At 35.9% G+C, this 20,753-nt stretch overlaps 1 long non-coding RNA gene and 1 pseudogene across 1 annotated transcript in view; both read right to left on the reverse strand.

Moving 5' to 3' along the window:
• LOC145246874 (uncharacterized) overlaps positions 1–20,753 on the reverse strand; it is a 129,156-nt gene that overhangs the window by 83,443 nt on the left and 24,960 nt on the right. The window lies entirely within an intron of this gene.
• On the reverse strand, positions 641–767 carry LOC145246962 (U2 spliceosomal RNA; annotated as a pseudogene).

The raw sequence follows: 20,753 nt of genomic DNA on the forward strand, positions 1-20,753 counted from the left end.
AATCGAGCGTCTGATCTTAACGGCCACTGACTGTTTAGATAGATTTTAAAATGAAAACACACGCGCGTGCGTGCAAGCTACGATTCGTGGACCTGCCCACTTCACCCACGCCCTCCATCGACTGGCGCCGCACGCACGCACGCGGAGGCCGCGAACGCTTCGTAGGCGACTACACGAATTTGTACGAAGCTTTTGAATAAAGAAAACCCCCAAAATACAAACGCCTTCTACAGGCAAAACCCACGAACTGACAAAACTCAAGAACCCACACATTTGAAAGGAAATAATAGCATGTACTCTATTTTCGCTAGATTAGATGTTACAAAGCTAATCTAAAAAAAACAAAACAAAACAAAACAAGGCCGATAGCCATTAGTCGCGTGCTCTCGTGTAATGAATGAATGCATGAATGTAGGATTGACATGAAATTCTTAAAGATAAACTAAAATGACCGAAAAATGGGCTGAAATGACTTAAATAAATAAAAAGTAAATGACTTAGAATGACTTTAATGAACTTAAGGATGAATTGAATGACCTTAAGAATGACTTGAATGCTTAAAAAATAACTGGAATCCTTCAAAAACAACTTGAATGATCTGGAGAATGACTTGAATGACTTTGAGACTGAGTGGTTGTAAAGTGGGTGATCATTTTACATTAAATTAATACAGAAAAGTGATCCCCCACTTTATATCACAATAAGTACAGCATGTAGTAATAACAGATACTACACTTTGATCTTGGCCAAAAGGCCAAGAAAAGGGTATTTATTTGCTCCCCCACCGAGCAAATTAGGCACAAGGCCGATTTTTAATGTGAGGAGTGAAGGGAAATGGGGACTAACTCACCGGGGAGTAGGGGAGCTGGATAGTGACAATAGGTATGAAGGGTTGCCCCTACATTGACCAAGGTCTTATATGTGAGGTTGGTATTTATTTGCTCCCCCACTGAGCAAATTAGGCATAAAGCCGATTTTTAATGTGAGGAGTGAAGGGTAAATGGGGACCAACTCTGCGGGGAGTAGAGTAGCTGGATAGTGACGATTGGTATGAAGGGTTACCTCTACATTGACCAAGGTCTTATATGTGGGGTTGCCCCCACATATGGTCTTTGCTTGCAGTATCTGCCGGAACAGATAGTATTTATTTGCTCCCCCACCGAGCAAATTAGGCACAAGGCCGATTTTTAATGTGAGGAGTGAAGGGGAAATGGGGACCAACTCCCCGGGGAGTAGGGGAGCTGGATAGTGACAATTGGTATGAAGGGTTGCCCCTACATTGACCAAGGTCTTATATGTGGGGTTGCCCCCACATATGGTCTTTGCTTGCAGTATCTGCCGGAACAGATGGTATTTATTTGCTCCCCCACCGAGCAAATTAGGCACAAGGCCGATTTTTAATGTGAGGAGGGAAGGGAGGGGGAAGGGAAAAAGGGGACCAGCTCCCGAGAGGTGGGAAATGGGAGCTGGTTAATGGTCAGGCATGTGGGGTTGCCCCCACATCTGGTCTTTGCTAGTCATAGCTTGCAGCATCTGCCGGAACAGATACTACACTTTGATCTTGGCCAAAAGGCCAAGCACAAAAGTTTTACGGACAGACAGACAGACCGACAGACTGACCGACGGACCGACGGACCAACTGAGTGACTTACACGCGACTAAAAATTATAAAAAAATTGTAACGTTTATTGATGCAGTCTTTTCAACTGTTCGTACAATTTGCTTGGAAGTATCTTCTATATCTACGGATTATCACCAGGAACTATGTTATATAGCTGTTATAGAGCTATAGTGTCACATTGTTCTTGTTTGATTCCCAGAATTTTGGATTATGCTATGGTTAAACTTTTGGGTCATATACCTAGTGCAGCATCTACCCGGGTAATTTAGCCAGTTTTCTCAAGGCGGAAGTTTGTATGGTGCACAAAACAAAGAACTGTAGTGATATTGAACACCCCCCCCCACACACTCACACACACACACACACATATAGTAATTTATGAAAATATATATGGCAATTTAGCTACACAGAATATTCCACGTTTCTGTCAGGCTTATGCATAAGCCTAACAAATTCTCACGAGAATGAAACATGGAATATTCTGTGTAGCTTAATTGCCATATATATTTTCATAACTTACTATCTAGCTCTACCTATGTATTCAGCACTGCTGAAGTCCACACAGATGATTTGTTTATAGTGGTGAAGGCTTTGTGCAGAACCAACCACACTTTTTGGTATTACTGCTAAGCTTGGTCGGTGCAGATAACTACCACAGGACAGAGTATGCAGTAGACCGAAGGTTTTTATATTAGACTTTTTCCTTATCCTTGATGCATGTCTTAATAAACAGTGGGGGTGCAGCTCTTCCATTGAATTAATGCGCCCTTAGATATGTACCTGGAAATTTATAGGACTCAGCGCGATATATATAGCGCCTAGCCTTCACAAATTGTCACCCATCTGATACTGGCCAGGCTCAACGTGCATAACTTCAATGATCTGGAGAGAACCGATGTCTCAACGTGATTGTGCCATATATTTTCACATAGTTTAACAGGCGCCGGTGAATGTTAATCGGTTCAATTTTTTCTGCATGGAGGAATTCAATGACGATCTCTGCTTCTGATGCACATCTATGCCATTCTTAGAGTATATATATATATATATATGCTCCCTATCTGGGGTTGAGCATATTGAGAAGTTATATACAAATTGCCATTAGCATATTAAGCGACGCTCTTTGTGTAAACAAATCGAGCGTGCGGATTTGGACGATGTCAAAACACTGTTAATTCATTACCCACACAGCATCAGCCATATAGCGCAATCGTGAAAAGCCTTGGCTGTCATTTGGGTTTCGATCCTGGCTTGAGGCAGTTGCCTGCCTAGCCACACTGATGAGCTGTGAAACAGCAAAAGAGTACTGTCTGTGGATACACACACGAATTAGAGTATATATATATATAGAGAGAGAGAGAGAGAAAGAGAGTGTATATATTCTTTTCTTTCTTTCAGTAGTCTGTCGCTGACGACGATGATGTTGCACCATGCCTAACAGTCCCAGATAGATTACGCCTGATGGACTCGCTGGTGACTGTGGAGTCCAATTCGTGAATTGCATACACGGTCACAGGCAGCAGGGGAAGATGCCGTCTGCCCGCTGCGCCGCGTGCCTTTGGTGTCTTCTTTGCTTTGTTCGGTCGTTATAGGTGGCGGTGAGTGTATATATATGTGTCAGAACACACACATACACTTACACACGCACACACACATATATTATCGTAACAGCCGCTTACCATTGATTTCTCATTGACAGTGACCACTGGTCTTCAGTGGAATTTGGACATCAAAAAAACCTCCCGAAAGTCCCAGTTGTCTTTGCCCTTATCCAGTGGAGGTTTGGCTTGTGCTTGCTCTCCACAGTCTTTCCATCTTCCTTCACCCTCCTTGCTTATTTTGTGTGACGTCAGTTTTTGGTGATAAAGAGGGAAGGTCGAGGGGCATAGGAGTTATTAATTATACAGTTTCAGTTTCCACGATTCCATGTGAGGCTCCTTTGTGTTTTACATACATAGCAGTTCCTGTGTCCAGTTTGTGCCTGTAGCTCAGGTGTTAGTACTAGTCTCTGCATTTAAGGGTTTTTTTAAGTATTTCAATCGTTTTCATTCTTGTTATCCGTTATATCTTTTCAGCTATTTCTCTGATTCAAATCTTTCCCATTCTATTGTCAAAGTTTTCGGTATTGCCCCTAGTGCTCCTACTATTAGTGGTGTTATCTTTTTGATCTACCATATCCCTTTGATCTCTCTCGCCAGGCCCGTGTATTCGCTCTGCTTCTCCATCTCCTTGATCTTCACTCCGTGGTCTGCTGGGGCGGAAAAATCTACAATCTGGCAGGTCTTTTCCTGATTGTTAATTAGTATGACATCCGGTCTCCTTGCTTGGATGGGTTTATCCGTTTGTATATCCATGTCCCATAGGATTTTGTGACATTCATTTTCAAATACTCCTGCTGGTTTGTGCTTGTAACATTTGTCTGGATGGTCAAGATTCAGTTGTTTGCATAATTCCTAGTGCACAACCTTCCCCACTTGATCATGTCTACTCTTATAATCTTTTTGGGCTACTTTGCTGCATTCGCTTATTATGTGGTTTTGTCTCTGTCTACAGATTTTGCATTTGCTGTTTTCTTCCGTCTTGTCGATCCTTGCTATGATGTGGTTGGTTCTAATTGTGTTATCTTGTGCAGCTATTATTATTATTATTATTATTATTATTATTGGCTCTCAAAGAGGCTTTCACATAGGTTATCAAAGATCTCATAAAGTACAACCTATGGTTTTCCCTGGAAGCTGAGTGACAAAAAGTCTCCCCAGATTTTCCAGTATTCTCTACGTCTTTCTATACCATTTGCAAATAAATTTGCATTATCGCAATAGCTGCCTGCCATTGATTTCTCGTTGGCAGTGGCCATTGGTCTTTACTGGATTTTGAGTGGCAATAATCCTTCCCAAGGTCCCAGTTCTCTTCGCACTTATACAGTGGAGGTCTGGTCAGTGCTCACTCCTCGGTCTTTCCTTCATCCTTGACTACTTGGATATTTCGTTTCACTCGTTTTTGGGGGCAGTGATGTGGTAATGGGAGGATGGGGGTGGGGTTAGAGAACTTATAGATATGCAGCTTCAATGTTCTTGGTTCCATGTAGCGCTTCATGTTTTGTCTCTGTGGCAGTTTGGTTCGCGTGTTAGTTTCCACATTCAAGGGTTTTCCTTAATATTTCAACTGTTTTCATGATTGTTATTCGCTGTATTTTTCCAGTCATTCCTCTGATTCAAATTTATCCTATTATTTTTTCAAAGTTTTTTGGGGATTGTTACTAGTGCTCCTACTATTATAGATATTATTTTGATTTTCTTTATCTCCCATATCCCTTTCAGCTGTCTGGTTAGCTCTGTGTATTTTCTCTGTTTCTCCTTTTCTTTGATATTCACCCTGTGGTCAGCTGGAACAACAAAGGATTCTTCTTTCTTGTTAATTATTATGACATCTGGTCTTCTTGCTTGGATGGGTTTATCAGCTTGTATGTCCATGCCCCATAGTATTTTGTGATTCTCGTTTTTAAGTACTCTTGCCAGCTTATGTTTGTACCACTTGTCTGTGTGTTTGAGCTGTAGTTGTTTGCATAATTCCCAATGTACTGCCCTTCCCACTTGGTCATGTCTGTTCTTGTATTCCTTTCGGGCCAGTTTGCTGCATTCACTTACTATATGGTTTATCGATTCCTCTCTTTGTCCACATAGTCTGCATTTACTGTTTTCTTGTGTTTTATCGATCTTTGCTTTAAAGTGGTTGGTTCTTATCTTGGGCTGCGGTTATTAGGGATTTAGTTTCTCGGCTTATGTGTCCTTTTCGCATTCATGTTCAAGTGTTTTCGTTATTCTCATCTTTTGTCATCTCATCCTTATAAATGTAGTTGTTTTGTTTTTCCCCTCTTTCTTTTCCCGTATTATTATTATTGGCTCACATAGAGCTTTCACACCAGTCAACAAACGATCGATTTGGAGACCTGTGGTGTTCTCTGGAAGCTGAGTGACAACAAGTCTCCCCAGACGTCCAGCTCTCTCCAACTCCTTCGATAGCATTTGCAAATAAATTTGCGTCATCGCAACAGCCTCATACCATTGATTTCTCTCTGGTAGTGACCATTGGTTTATACTGGAATTTGAGTGGCACTAAGCCTCCCCACGATCCCATTATTATTATTATTATTATTATTATTATTATTATTATTATTAATTTTTCTCTTCTTCTTCTTCTTCTTCTTTTATTATTATTATTCCAGGTTAAAGGTATCCAAATGTAAAACAAAAACAATGAACTTAACGAGGTTATTGATTGTGCTCAATAAACATATATAAAGACAAATATTACATAGTCGCTACACTGAACATGCTAATCTTTCGGACAATTTGTTGGCAAGAACCAAAAGTCCTCGTCAGGCGACGTAATGAAGCTCATGTGCCACTGAAGGCACCTGGTTCTCAAATGGAAGAAAGGTTTTCTTTCATTTGACGACCAGATGCCTTCAGTGACATATAAGCTTCATTATGTTGCCTGACGAGGACTTTTGGTTTTTGCCAACAAATTGTCCGAAAGATTAGCATGTTCAGTGTAGCGACTATGTAATATTTGTCTATATGAATAAAAATATTATATATATATATATATATATATTGCTCTTTTTTATTGAGCACTTTTAATAACCTCGTTTTAATTCATGAGTTTTATATCTTGAATACCTTAAACTTGGTGTATATATATATATATATATATATATATATATATATATATATATATATATATATATATATATATATATATATATATAGTGGGGCAGGTTATCTCAATATGCCATAAGAATCTTTCACTTAGTGATAGAAGCACCAAGTGAAAGATTGTTTCAGACATCTGCCCCACTAATATATATATATTGTTTAAATTATAATTATACAGTGACACGTCTACGATTCATCAGAGTGGCTGATTTTTTATGCGTACACACACACACACACACACACACACACACACACACACACACACACACACACACACACACACACACAAGAAAACACCAGTACAAAATATTTGAAAATGTTTCACGTGCAAACATTTTCAAATATTTTGTACTGGTGTTTTTTGTTTCTTGATCTCATTCATCCAGAGGAAGTCTCGAAATAAAGACGAAACGCTGATGAACACATAATAGGGTTTGTTCCTTTTTATTCCCCCCTCTGTCTGTCTGTCTGTCTGTCTGTCTGTCTGTCTGTCTGTCTGTCTGTCTCTCTCTCTCTCTCTCTCTCTATATATATATATATATATATATATATATATATATAACTACTTAATTTACTCACATAAAATTAATATACGAAAGTATAGATTTATGCGTAAACTTTAAGTATTTACTTCAAAAGTGCTCAATACGTAGATAGAGCTAGTTAGTAATTTATAAAATATATATGGCGATTAAGCTACACTGAATATTCGGCGTTTCATCCACTCTAAGACTCCTCAGGCTTATGCGCCTTATCTTTCGCCTGGTCCACAAAGTATGGAAATAAAAAAACAATTTTTAAATTATAAAAAAACGTTTACAAGTGTTTTTGATATAGATGTACATAATACTTTGATAAGTATGTTTTAACTTAAATAGGGATGGTATAATAAAATTGTGGGGTCTGCGTTCGCGCCTGGCCCACATAGAATGGAAATAGGCATAAACTTTAATAAATACTTTTCATATCTATCTGCGTAAGTATACTTTGATAATTATGTTTCAGTTTGAAGAAATATGGTATAATAAAATTATGGGGTGTTCGTTCGCGCCTGACCTCCAAAGAATGGAAATATGTCACAAAGTTTAACAAGTTTTTTTAATATAGATCCACAGAATATTGTACGGTCCTGGATATGACCTAAACCTATATCCGATGGTGAAGCCCCACCTTGCGGGCCTTGGGGAGTGTGGAGCCACCCTTTATTTGCCATTGCTCCCAGGTCCATTCTGATCCGGAGTGGTAGTAACTGTTAGGGTCCCAACTATGGGTTAAATAGAATCCGACTTAAAAAAAATATACTCCGTTAAAAATCGTTCCTCAAAATAACTAGATTCGGCATTAAATAATCTGAAAAAGGTTGATATGCCGTAAAACAAAAACAACCAACCAACCAACCAACAGAATACTGTGATAAATGTTTCAGTGTAAACAGGTATGGTATAATAAATTATGGGGTTTATCTATTTTATTTTTACTTTCATCAACGACGGGTACTTTTGCTGGTATATATATATAATTACATCTTTTTTCTTCCGAGTGATTGTCGTTTCATTGTTATGACCTTCCATTTCTTGTAATGAATAATTTTACCAAGAATTCTTATTAAGTTTTGGTTTCAGTTTCGATATATATTGTTTTTCTTCTTGAGTTTTGATTTCGGTTTCGATTCAAGCTGGTGCGCCCAAGTCATATGGATATATATATATATATATATATATATATATATGAAATTTATTTATACAAACATTGATGGCTACATATGTGCATACATGTTTCTGTAATGAGCCGCGTTCTTGGCCTGAAGACGTAATCCCCCAACGCAGGTGATTACAGAAACATGTACGCACATATGTAGCCATTAATGTTTGTATAAATAAATTTAATATACCTGCTCTGTTTACTCATTGAGCACTCTTTGGTGGATACATGTTGTTTCATTGGATGTACTTCTAGGAAACTAAACTCTACTAGCTAATATATATATATATATATATATATGTACATGTATATATATATATTGTTTTTGACATCACGATTTTATAATATATAAGAATCAATAGAAAATTGATTTTGTAATAATATATACGAAATCTGCATAAATTAAAATATCATGTTTAATCATATTTAACCATCGGGCTACGCCGGGCGTCCCTGCTAGCTTAGATAAATAAAGCTACAATATTATCAGGGCGTTTCCACTTACGCTAAACATCCATAGAATGGCAACATCAACATATTGCATATGAAAGAGTCTTCTTTGGAATTTCCACGGGTCTCGCTAGTATATATATATATATATATATATATATATATATATATATATATATATATATATATATATATATATATATATATATATACATATATATATATATATAAAGAGAGGAATAAAAATATAGATAGATCAATAAATACGAAGATAGCTCCATCGATTTCGATATAACTTGAGATATGTTTTTCTCCTGACGTGACTATCTATGTACAGACGAATGACTGCAAAGAAACGAAATTACTTCATCTCAACCAAAAGCAGACGTTAATGTGTTGTAAAGAAAACGAAAAAACGAAGAAGAAACGTTAAACTTTTATTAAACAAAAAAAAAAAAAGAAAAGAAAAGAAGAAAGTTGTTATTGTTGATCGCAAATGCAACCACCCGTGAATAAGTCCAAGGAAGCAGACAAATTCTATTAAAAACATAATGTTTTGAAAAGAAAAAAAAAATGGATAAAAATGGATAAAACGCAGCATAAAAAGTGAGCGTTTAGAATTCGCCTTCATTTTATTATACAGTAGAACCCCGAGATACGGTGCCCCTAGGATACTTTTTTTAGCTTACGATGTGAAATACGATGTTTTTTTCGGCCCTTGGTTACGATATTCCCCCTCCCGCCTTACAGTATTATTTATAATCTTCCTGTTTACTTGCCTCCCCAAGAGGGCAGAGTTCAACACCAAGGTCAGTTTTAAATCTGGGGAAAGGAACAAAAATAAAAATTGCCCCAGTCGTGAAGGATTTCTCGTCCACTAACCGAGAACAAAAAGTTAAAGTGTAGCACCAGAACAGATACTACACTATGAGATATCAAATCTTTTATTCAGGTTAAAAATACAATAGAAATTCAACATGAACAAAAAAATTGGGCACAAGGCCAACTCAAAAATGGGAGAAATGGGGGTCGTTGGTCATCCTTGCCACTCTAGAACTAAACATAAGGTTCTCTTAGTTAGCATCCTATTTCACCATAATACCGCATTCACCCTTTCGTAGTGAAGGACGCCCTACTTAGCTCCCAATCGTTTAAAACATTTTTTTTTATTAACGTGTAAAAACGAAAAAGGTAACAATAGTGATACAATAATTCATTTGTGTTGAGGACAAAATCTAAATCTAAGTGTTATTATAATGTTATTTGATTATATACATGTGCATTACTGTATTTTGTTTCTAATTTTTGATGCCGTGTCCCGTGATTCTATTGTATACCCCAAATTTCTCCGGAATGTAGATCGTATTTCTCCGGAATGTAGATCTGATAACAAACAATGTGGTCTAAACACCCGTTTCAATATCAATACATTTGGGTCTAATGAAGTGTTTTCCCTGTATCGGGACTCCACTGAAATATGTATGCGAATGTGTAACCAATAATATTTGTTTAAAAACAGACTATATATATATGTATATATAATTATTTCCACGGCCAAACAACGTCGCAGCTCACAAGAGCCGTGACAGCCAACAAACCGGAATTTCAAGACACGATTTTCGCCATCATTTCGCCCAAATGAGGACGAAACTCGAGTCTTGGACTTCCGGTGTGTTCGCTGTAATGGCTCTTGTGAGCTGCGACGTTGTTTGGCAGTGGAAATAATTATATAATCTCTCAAATTCTGAAAATTGTATTACTAATTGCTCGCTAGGTTAGCGTGTTGAATGCCATCGTCTAGCGCGTATAACATTCCCACTTGTGAGACATCGGCTTTGGTTATAGCTGGTTTGATAACCACATCCCTTGTTCGAGACGAAGTAGGTCCGTTCCATAGTCGGATTTCGCTGCGGGTTGCTTTATCTGTGTTAGTTAATAGACTTTCTTGTGTGTATGGCGGTGTTGCTCAGGTGGCAGAGCGCTCGCCTTACATGCAAGAGGCTCAGTTTTCGAATCCCGAGTTCAACTAATGAGCCCAAACGAGGGCGAAACTCAAGTCTTAGACTTCCGGTTTGTTGGCTGTCAAGGCTCTTGTGAGCTGTGACGTTGTTTGGCTGTGGAAATAATTATATAATCTCTCACATTCTGAAAATTATATATATATGTATATATATATATATGCAGAATTATAATATTAATAATAATAAATGACTGCAATTATACTTTCCAAAAATAAAATTTCATAACTTATTGTTTAATATGTACACGAATCTACATAGCAAGTACTAGATCAAAATATTGATTAATTAGGAAAAGTGAACTGAGTCAAAGAGTATGAAATAACTGTTTGTGAAGGAACATCAAATGTGATTGCTTACATATTTTGTCATAATCATAACTGTACAATATCTCATTAAATTCTAGAAAGAAAACAAAATTAAATTATATCCCCAAAACTTAGTTTCGAGGAAAAAAACTATTGTTGTTAGTCGTTATCCTTTAATCAACTTATTCTTAACTAGCTTGGAGGCCCGGCGTTGCTCGGGTGCTTGGAGGCGTGTGTTGAGCAAAAAAAAAAAAAAAGTGGTAGTAGGAAGGCAGAATCGAACCCGTGCCGCGAAGGAGGAAAGGAAAGTAAAAAAACGTGACGTTTTTGCTGTTGCGCCCATCGCCAAACCGGAAGTGGCGAAGGTTTAAATTAAGGCTAGTCAATCGAAAAGACGGCACGGCTTCCGAAAATATCGGGGAAAAAAGCGACCCCTCCCTGTAGAAAAGTGCCCAGTTGAGAGTGAAGGAATTAATGTTTTTGGCCAATGCTTCGATATTTGTCACCCGAACGGTTGATCTTCAAAATAATACCGATCTTGTGAAAATCCGTTGCCTCTGCCGAAAGTTTTCGCGAGACATACAAACATACATACATACATACATACATACATACATACATACATACATACATACACATACATTTAAACAGACGGGTGAGATTTATATTATGGATAAAGTCCATCAACTTTCTATCAACAGAGGTTTTGCGCTTCTTCAGGTAGAAATTTGAGAAGATATCTTCTTTTTTTCTCTCTCAGAGATTTTTCTTATTACTGAATGGGTGTCTATTCTCGTATACCTTCGTCTTAATAACTTACCAGAGTTTTTTTTTTTTTTTTTTTATCGGACTTAAATTTGGACTCTGTTAAAGCCAATCCATCAGTCATTTATCAAAGATTTCTTGATCTGAAAACCAAGCCTTTTTGAACCGAGAAGCGTGGTTGTTGCGTTATCTGGTTGAACAATGAGACTGTTTGATATTTCATTCTATGAACCCAACGGTAACACATTTTTTTTCCAAAACCGAGCAATAGTGCACTGAATTCATTTTAACGCCATCAGGAACCAGAAATGAACCAACGATTCCACTGTTAAAAACTCTCGGCTCAAATCATAACTTCTCCGTCTCCCTGTTTACGCTTATGTCGTAGACGAACGCTGCCGCCTTTTAGACATTTTCCTTCGGTCCAACATCATGGAAATCTGTTTTTTACACATAGGAGTCACCACTTATCAAGGCACAGAGGCCACTCGAGGATAAGGGTTAAAGAGTGTATAGTATCAGAATCATAGTAAACGCTAGTAGTGGAGATTCTGTAAATTTGTTAACTCAAGTGGAACGGCTCATCAAGAACTTGTTTACATTGGACTTGAAGACGGCCATATTGTAGTCAGCTGGAAAGCAGGCAAATGAAAGCCAGTTCCACAGGCGTGCCGTTCTAAGAAAGGTTTTCCTTGAAGCTTCTGCCCAGATGTGGCACCAGTACTCCATTCCTGGACGTACCTTGCTCTTATATAGGTAGGGAATTGTATCAGCTCAGATGCTTAGTGGTCCTTAATGCTTGCTTCAAACAATTTATGTCACTCAGAGGGGATGTTAGGTCAGTGCTCTTGTGTCTGCCATTTGTTTCAAAATTCTATCTCGGGTCCTTTTCAATATTTCGGTAACTCCTGCATGATCAAAAATAACTTTGCTTGTACCGTGTGGGTTTGCAGACAACCTTTTTGTACTTTTTCTTAAATCTATTGTAGCCACCATCGGTCTGCTGCATTTGTGTTTTTTCTTTATTCTTTGCCCTCATTGACAAAACATTTCACGATCCTGTTGACCTTATTGATGACTGTATTTTCAAAAAGGTTGCGGATTTTAAATCCCCTAAAAAGTTTGGACCCTTGAAATGCCCGGTTTATTTGAAATTACCGTGGATTGGGGAGGGGAGTAATAGAATTCCCAAACAGATTCGAAGAAGTATTTACGACTGCTTCAATTCGGTGTCCTTGCGTTTGGTACATACTACGAGACCTGCTTTTCCGTCTTTTCGCAAGGATAGTTTGCCTTACATCCAAAATAGTAATATTGTATATCGGTTTAGATGCCAGTGCGATGCTGGTTATGTTGGGCGAACATCCTTGCACCTTTTGACTCGTATAAACCAGCATGTTCCATCGAAGATCAGACAAGGGAGGATGGAGTCTGGTGGTCTCCCTCCTTCTGCAGCCTTGGACTCTGCTATTGGCCAGCATTTGGTTGACAACCCGTGCTGTGTCGATAGATATAAAATAGATTGGTTCGAGGTACTACATAAACCATTTAAAGATTTTGGAGGCCGTCTCTATTGCGGTGCGTCAACCTTCTTTGTGCCGGCAAAAAGAAACATCAAACGCATTGTTTCTCTTTGGGGAACTTTGAATTTTTCTCCCGCTTTTTTTTCTCCCTCGTTGTGCAAATATTTTAATCGTTTTTAAACGTAAATAAATTTAATTAGTGTCCCCGTACTTTTGGCACATTTAATAAGTTCCCCATTAGAAGTCTTTATTTTTCGACACAATATTATTTAGATTGCTATCGATTTTCTCCTGACGAGATGATAGCCGAAAGAGCTCTCGAGAAACTTCCGCCCATTACTTTTTTTAATATATATATATATATATATATATATATATATATATATATATATATATATATATATATATATATATATAGTATGGTCCAAGAGTTAAAAAACCGTCGATCATTTTTCTAATGACTTCTAACTTTATCTATAAAAAAAAAAAAAAAATTGGTGAAATTTTTAATGTTTAATAATGGTAGCAAAATAATTTGTTTTTATTTTTGAATTGGAATACATATTAGTTATTTTTACATATAAATAAATTAAATCAAATTACAGGCGTCCAAAAGTAAAGCAACGCGGAAAATTAATACAAATTTTTGTAATCTTAATAACAACTAACAAAATGTCGAATCCGAATATTCAAAAAAGCTATCTATACAAGAAAAACAGCTTATTTGTGACCATTATGACGAAAAAACGTCCATAGCGGAGATTGCTAAAATATTGAAAAGGGATAAAAGAGCTAAAAGCGTTGTTTTTCGGGTTATTGAAAATAGAAAAATAGGTTTACCATTGACTGAAAAGAAAAAAATCGGGCCAACCTATCTGAGAGGGAAGATAGAAAAATCACTCGATCATCTCGTTCTGATCGCTTTAAAACTGCGGCTTCGATACCCCGGGATTTTACATCCAAAACTGGACAAAAATTTTCTCCAACAAACGATCTCAGGAACATTACACAAAGTTGGATTATTTTCAAGAAGTCCATGCTCAAAGCCTTTAATTTCTATTAAAAATAAAAAGGCCAGATTGTTATTCGCCGAAAAACATTTGTTTTTGGAGGAAAAACATGGGAAAAGGCTCCTTTTAGTGATGAATCTAAATTCAATCTTTTCGGATCAGACAAAAGTCCACACGTCAAAAGAAAAAGTGAAGACTGCCCCCTACGTGCGTTAAAAGTACAGTAAAATTTGGAGGGGGCAGTATAATGATATGGGACATGATATCTTCAAAAGGAACTGGCCACCTTGATTGATGAGGATTCATGAAAAAGTTAATGCCCTAAATACAGAAAATTGATTAGGGAACATGTGGTTCCTAATCTTTCTGATTCTGATATCTTTATGCAAGACAACGCACCGTGCCATAAAGCAAAAATAGTTTTAGAAGAGCTAAATAGATCCAATATTTGAGTTATGGATTGGCCAGCTCAGAGCCCCGACCTGAATTAAATTGAAACTGTTTGGAAAATTATTGGTGATAAGATCACAGAAAACCCCCCAAATCTTGATGATTTATGGGAATGTATAAAAAAAATTTGGTAATAATATCTCACATACAACACATGAACGATTGGTTCTGTCTTGCAGCAAAAGATGCCATAGTGTGATTGAAAACAAGGGGCTTTTCACTAAATACTGAAAGGATTCTTTATTTTTTCATGAATAATTTCCCCCCGTTCCTTAACTTTTAGATGCCTGTAATGTAATTAATTTTATTTATATGAAAAAAAACTAATATATATTCAAAATCCAAAATAAAAAAATATTTTTTTTTATTTAAGTACCATTATTAAACATTGGAAAATTCACCATTTTTTTTCCTTTTTCATAGATAAAGTTAAAAGTCATTAAAACAAATGATCGACCGTTCCTTAATTGTGGACGTTATATATATATATATATATATATATATATATATATATATATATATATATATATATATATATATATATATATATATATATATAAATTAAATAAGTATATATATATATATATATATATACATAAATCAAAATAAGAACGTAATATTTATTTACATATGTGTGTTACAGAAGATCAGAACAACATCGATACCATCGGTTTTAAACCCAACACAAAAGGAGGCCAGTCTTTGGTTATTTATGTGTGACATATAAACAAAGGCTAAAGGGAGTCCAATGTAAATGACCAAAGACTGGTCCCATTTTTGTTAGGTTTAATAGTACCGATGTTTTACTTATCTTTTGTAATACACACATGCATATATTAATATAATAAAATGATAATGTTTCTCTCACTATAGGAAACCAAAGAGGCAATTCCTACGCAAATCTTTCGCACTCACTATTCAAAACAAACATTTTAGCGTGATTTCGAGCAAGATTACGTCACATTCGATAATAATTAGCTCCCCTTGCCTCACTCCCTTAGCTACGTAATCTCACTCAGATAGTAGCAAATCATTCCTCCTCTTTAAATTTAATCCTCCCGCAAAACTTGAAATCACCGGGTCTATTTTCAAAGTGATACTTAGCCACATATCACCGAGGAATTATTCCATTTTATAGATGCATAGTTTACTACATTTTACGTTGGCATAAAACTAGAAAGTAACGAACGCTCCTATTTAATTCTTAGTTTAGCTAAGTCGCCGGATAGCCGGCAATCAACAGTTGGACAAACACGTTAGAATCAGTCGTTCTTTAGATTAGCAGTTCGTATTTCCGAACACAGCAAAAACCTTTTTCAGTGCCGCTTTTGATACAGATCGTATTTTAACCTTTCCAACTATTATTTTATATTTTTCCATTGTAAAACAAATCACACAACAGAAAATAATATTTCAAATTACACACAAAAACTTATTATTACTAATACGTTTGTTGTTGTTGTTGTTATTATTATTATTATTGGCTTACATAAAGCTTTCACACAAGTCATCATAGATTTGATTGAAAACCTGTGGTGTTTCCTGGAAGCTGAGTGACAACAAGTCTCCCCAGACCTCCAGCACTCTCCACCTCTGTCGATAGCATTTGCAAATAAATTTGCGCTTTCGCAACAGCCTCTCATCATTGATTTCTTGCTTGCAGTGGCCATTGGTCTGTACTGGAATTCGAGTAGGCACTAAGTCTCCAAGGTCCCAGTTCTCTTTGCGCTTGTCTAACGGAGGTCTGGTCAGCGCTCTCTTCTCGGTCTTTCCCTCGTCCTTGACCCATCTCACTATTTGGCTTCACACTTTTTTATGGGGGGACGGTGATGGGACAATGGGAGGGGATGCGTGATGGGAATGTAGAACTTGTTGATATGCAGCTTCATGTTTTGCTTCTGCAGCAAGTATTATTATTATCATTATCATTATTATTATTATCATTATTATCATTATTATTATTATTTTTTTTTCCACCTGACACCCTTGTATATCGAGAAGCCATAGTGTTCTTTCATCTAAAAATTTACCATGTCTTCTATTTTACTTTTTACTAAAACAGAACACACACACACACACACACACACACACACACACACACACACACACACACACACACACACACAGACACACACACACAGAATGTGCGTATGTGGAATACAGGCAAGGATTTTTATAATTGTTAAGTATTTTCACCTAACAATTTAATAAAAAAAAATATTGTAACGTAACGTGACCGTTACACTTTAACCGTGTCGTTACATTTCAACCCCTCTGGTCGACACATTGTTGGAGACTTCGTCGCAAAGGACTAAAAAAGGAAAGAAATAAAAGTATGACTCGGCATTTTTTCGTGTTTATTTTTTCGTCAGCAATAACACATTTTATTATCTTTCATAAGTCTTTTCGCACACACACGTGTGTTTTACAAGGCTCTGCCGTATAACACGTGCCTTTTTAAAAGTCTCTCTCCACGCCGCCTCATAGCATTCTCACCTTCGACTTCACACGTCCATCTTCCCCTTCTATTCTAGTTTTGATCCCCATGTTGCATTTTTATCTCCCTTTTCTCTCCTTTTTCCTCGCGACGTCTGTGCGTGCACACTTGCCAATTTGCGCACATGCTTTAAAATGCGGCTGCTGCTGTTGCTTTTCTCGTTCGTCGACACTCTGTTAAAATAAGAGCGTCGCTTCGTTATTATTGTTGTTCATGTTATTATTATTATTATTATTATTATTATTATAATTATTATTATTATTTTTATTATTATTATTATTTTATTATTATTATTATTATTGTTATTATTTTTATTATTATTATTATTATTATTATTGTTATTATTATTATTATTATTATTATTATTATTATTATTATTATTATTATTATTATTATTATTAATGTACGATATAAAGTTATTTAATTGGAACATCATATCTAAAAAAATAGTTCAATAATTTTCCCCACACCTTATCTACGCCTAAATTAAAATGTAGATTCCATGAACAAAGCTTCTTTCTTAGAAGTGCACGCCTGTGGAACTCTCTTCCATTTGCCTGTTTTCCACCTGACTACAACTTGGATGTCTTCAAGTCCAACATAAAAAAATTCCTGATGAACCGCCCCCTTAAGTAAGATACTTTATCAAATCTCCAATAATAACGATTACTACGACACTATCCCATTGATTACTGTACACACAATAACCCTTATCCTCGAATGACTTCCGGGCCTTGATAAGTGGTGACCATGTAAAAAAAAGCACGGTACGTATTTATCAATAAAGCAGTAACAACCTAAAAACATCAGTGTCTGCCAGAGATTGCCCTTGCGATGAAGTGAGAGTAACCAACTTAAAAAAGCAATGACTACCATGGATGGCGTTACCCGCCACTGGATGACAATGCCCGACATTGTAAGACAAGCGATTTGCCCGCCAGTGCTCGCTCTTGTCAAGAAGTAATCACAGTAGATTTAATTTCAGAGCAAATGAGAACGACACTGCTGATAATTACAGAGGAAGCCAGTGCCTGTCAGTAAACACAAGGGGACACCTCAATTTCATTTTAGAACAGTCCAATAGAGGTCGAAACTGCTCATCATCGCCAATGACTAAAGATGTAGGCCGGAAACCGACAGTGACAATTGTAAAGGACGCGAAGGTCCACCAGCAAACGCCAGTAAACGCCCAAATGCAGCACTAACTGCCAGTGACCACTAGTCCACGCCACAGACATTCAGTGATAACCAGTGGATACCAATCCCGCCAATGCCCGACAGGATTTTAGTTAGGAGAATTCCAATGGAGGTCGATACCGACTTTCAGTTGCAAAGGCAGCCAGCACTCACCAAGAAAACGCCAGTATCCTCCAGTACCTACAAGTAATCGCCCCAAACCAGCACTAATCGCCAGTAACCACCAGTGACTTCTGCTACCTGCCACCGCTAGAAAATGCCAGACAGTGAAAGCCAGGTGATTTCGTTTAGGCCACGGCGACTAGTACTCGCTATTTTCTAGTGCCACCAGTGTCTCCCACTAAAAACCGCAGTTTAATTTATTTCCGGTGCGGGGAGAGGGGTAATTTTACCGAATTTGTTCTGGCTTTGTTATACTTCAACCGGGCAACGCCGGTATATACTGTTAGTATCTATATTCACAGTTTTCGAGTGTAAAAACGCGATAAACGCAATTTTCAAATTTAGGAAGCAATCACTACAAAAAAGTATTAGATTTCAAAACTCGGCCACGTCTTAATACACACACACATGCACACACACGCACACACATATATATATACACACATGCACACACATGCACACACACATATCTATACACACATACACACATATATATACACACATACACATATATATGCACACATACATATATACACATATATATATATGTATATATACACACACACAGTGTGTTGTTTTGTTTCTTTTTTTTCTTCTTCCTTGTCATGTTGTAAATTTGGAGCAAGAAGTCTGTTTGTATAGAGCCGCGCGTTGTGTCTGCCGGTTGTATTTTGAAATGTTTGAAATGTGCGTAGGTAACGCGCGAATAACGTCAAGAATGAGAGTTCAATAGAAACGTTGTTTTAATTGAATAAAATAAAATACGCATACATGCCTTACCTACGCACATTTTCGAAATATATTAACATTATAAATTTCAAACAAGTAAAATATTTGTTTATTTTCCTAATATTACGTTGTGCTTTGGTTTCAAGCGCACTTGATGCGTATTTTATTCAAATTAAAACAACGTTTCTATTGAACTCCCAATCTTCACCCCCTCACATATATATATTAATGTATAGCTATATAATATATATATATATATATATATATATATATATATATATATTAATCTATAGCTATATATAATGTATATATATATATATATATATATATATATATATATATATATATATATATATATTAATGTTGAAGCGATTAATCGGAATCGGGAATCGGAAAAGTCAGAAGATTTTGGAGTATCGGGATCGGTATCAGAATCGGGAAAAAATCGATGTTTATTTTCCGATGCCAAAATGATTCTTTAAATTGTTTTTTTTTTAAATTTATTTTGTTTACACTAAGATCTTCTATTGCTGGTAATAGTGATAAAATAATAAATATTTATTGATTTTAAATTACTAGTAAAGCTAAAATCGATAATTAACATGTGTTTCTACGAAAATTAAGGAAAATAACAACTTAATAGTTTAATAACTAGTGATTTATAAAGAACCAGAATCGGAATCGGTAATTATATCGGAATCGGGAATTTAGCACGGAATCGGTAATTGTATCGGAATCGGAAAAAATATTGGAATCGTCCAATCACTAATATATATATATATATATATATATATATATATATATATATATATATATATATACTATATATATACATATATACTATATATATATACTATATATATACATATATACTATATATATACATATATACTATATATATACATATATACTATATATATACATATATAATATATATACATATATACTATATATATATATGTACATATATACTATATATACATATATACATATATATTATATCTATAGAAATATATACTATATCTATACATATATACTATATACATATATACTATATATATACTATGTATACTATATATATATACATATATACTATATATATACATATATACTATATATATACATATATACTATGTATACTATATATATATATATATACATACATATATATATATCCGTGTACTTGAATGTTTCCATGTTTAACCCTACGCTATTATGCAGAATGTAAAAACTATGCATGAATAGAAGGCAACCACTTAACTAATTACAAACCATAAAAATCAATAAGCAATTCAGTAACGCTCGTTTTTTTTCAAAGAATATACAAATTAATTAACCTTAATCACACTTCCACTACTAAGTATATTAAGAAGTTAGTTTTGATTATTTTAAAGCAGAAATTGTGGGCTTTTAATATCAATGCCAGAGCGAGAATAAACTCACCTTTTATAAGTATGTAAGATTAGGTTTTGCTTATTGTAACTTGAATTGACACAATGAGAATCTGCTTTTAGATAATGTATAACTGGAGACGAATATTCGTTTGTGCTTCTCAATTAGGAATCATTCGTGAGGAAGAGACAGAAATAGCAAACGGATTGCCA

Source organism: Euprymna scolopes, chromosome 24 (genome assembly GCF_053919585.1).
Source record: "Euprymna scolopes isolate OS-2025 chromosome 24, ASM5391958v1, whole genome shotgun sequence".
Taxonomy (NCBI): Eukaryota; Metazoa; Mollusca; class Cephalopoda; order Sepiida; family Sepiolidae; genus Euprymna; species Euprymna scolopes.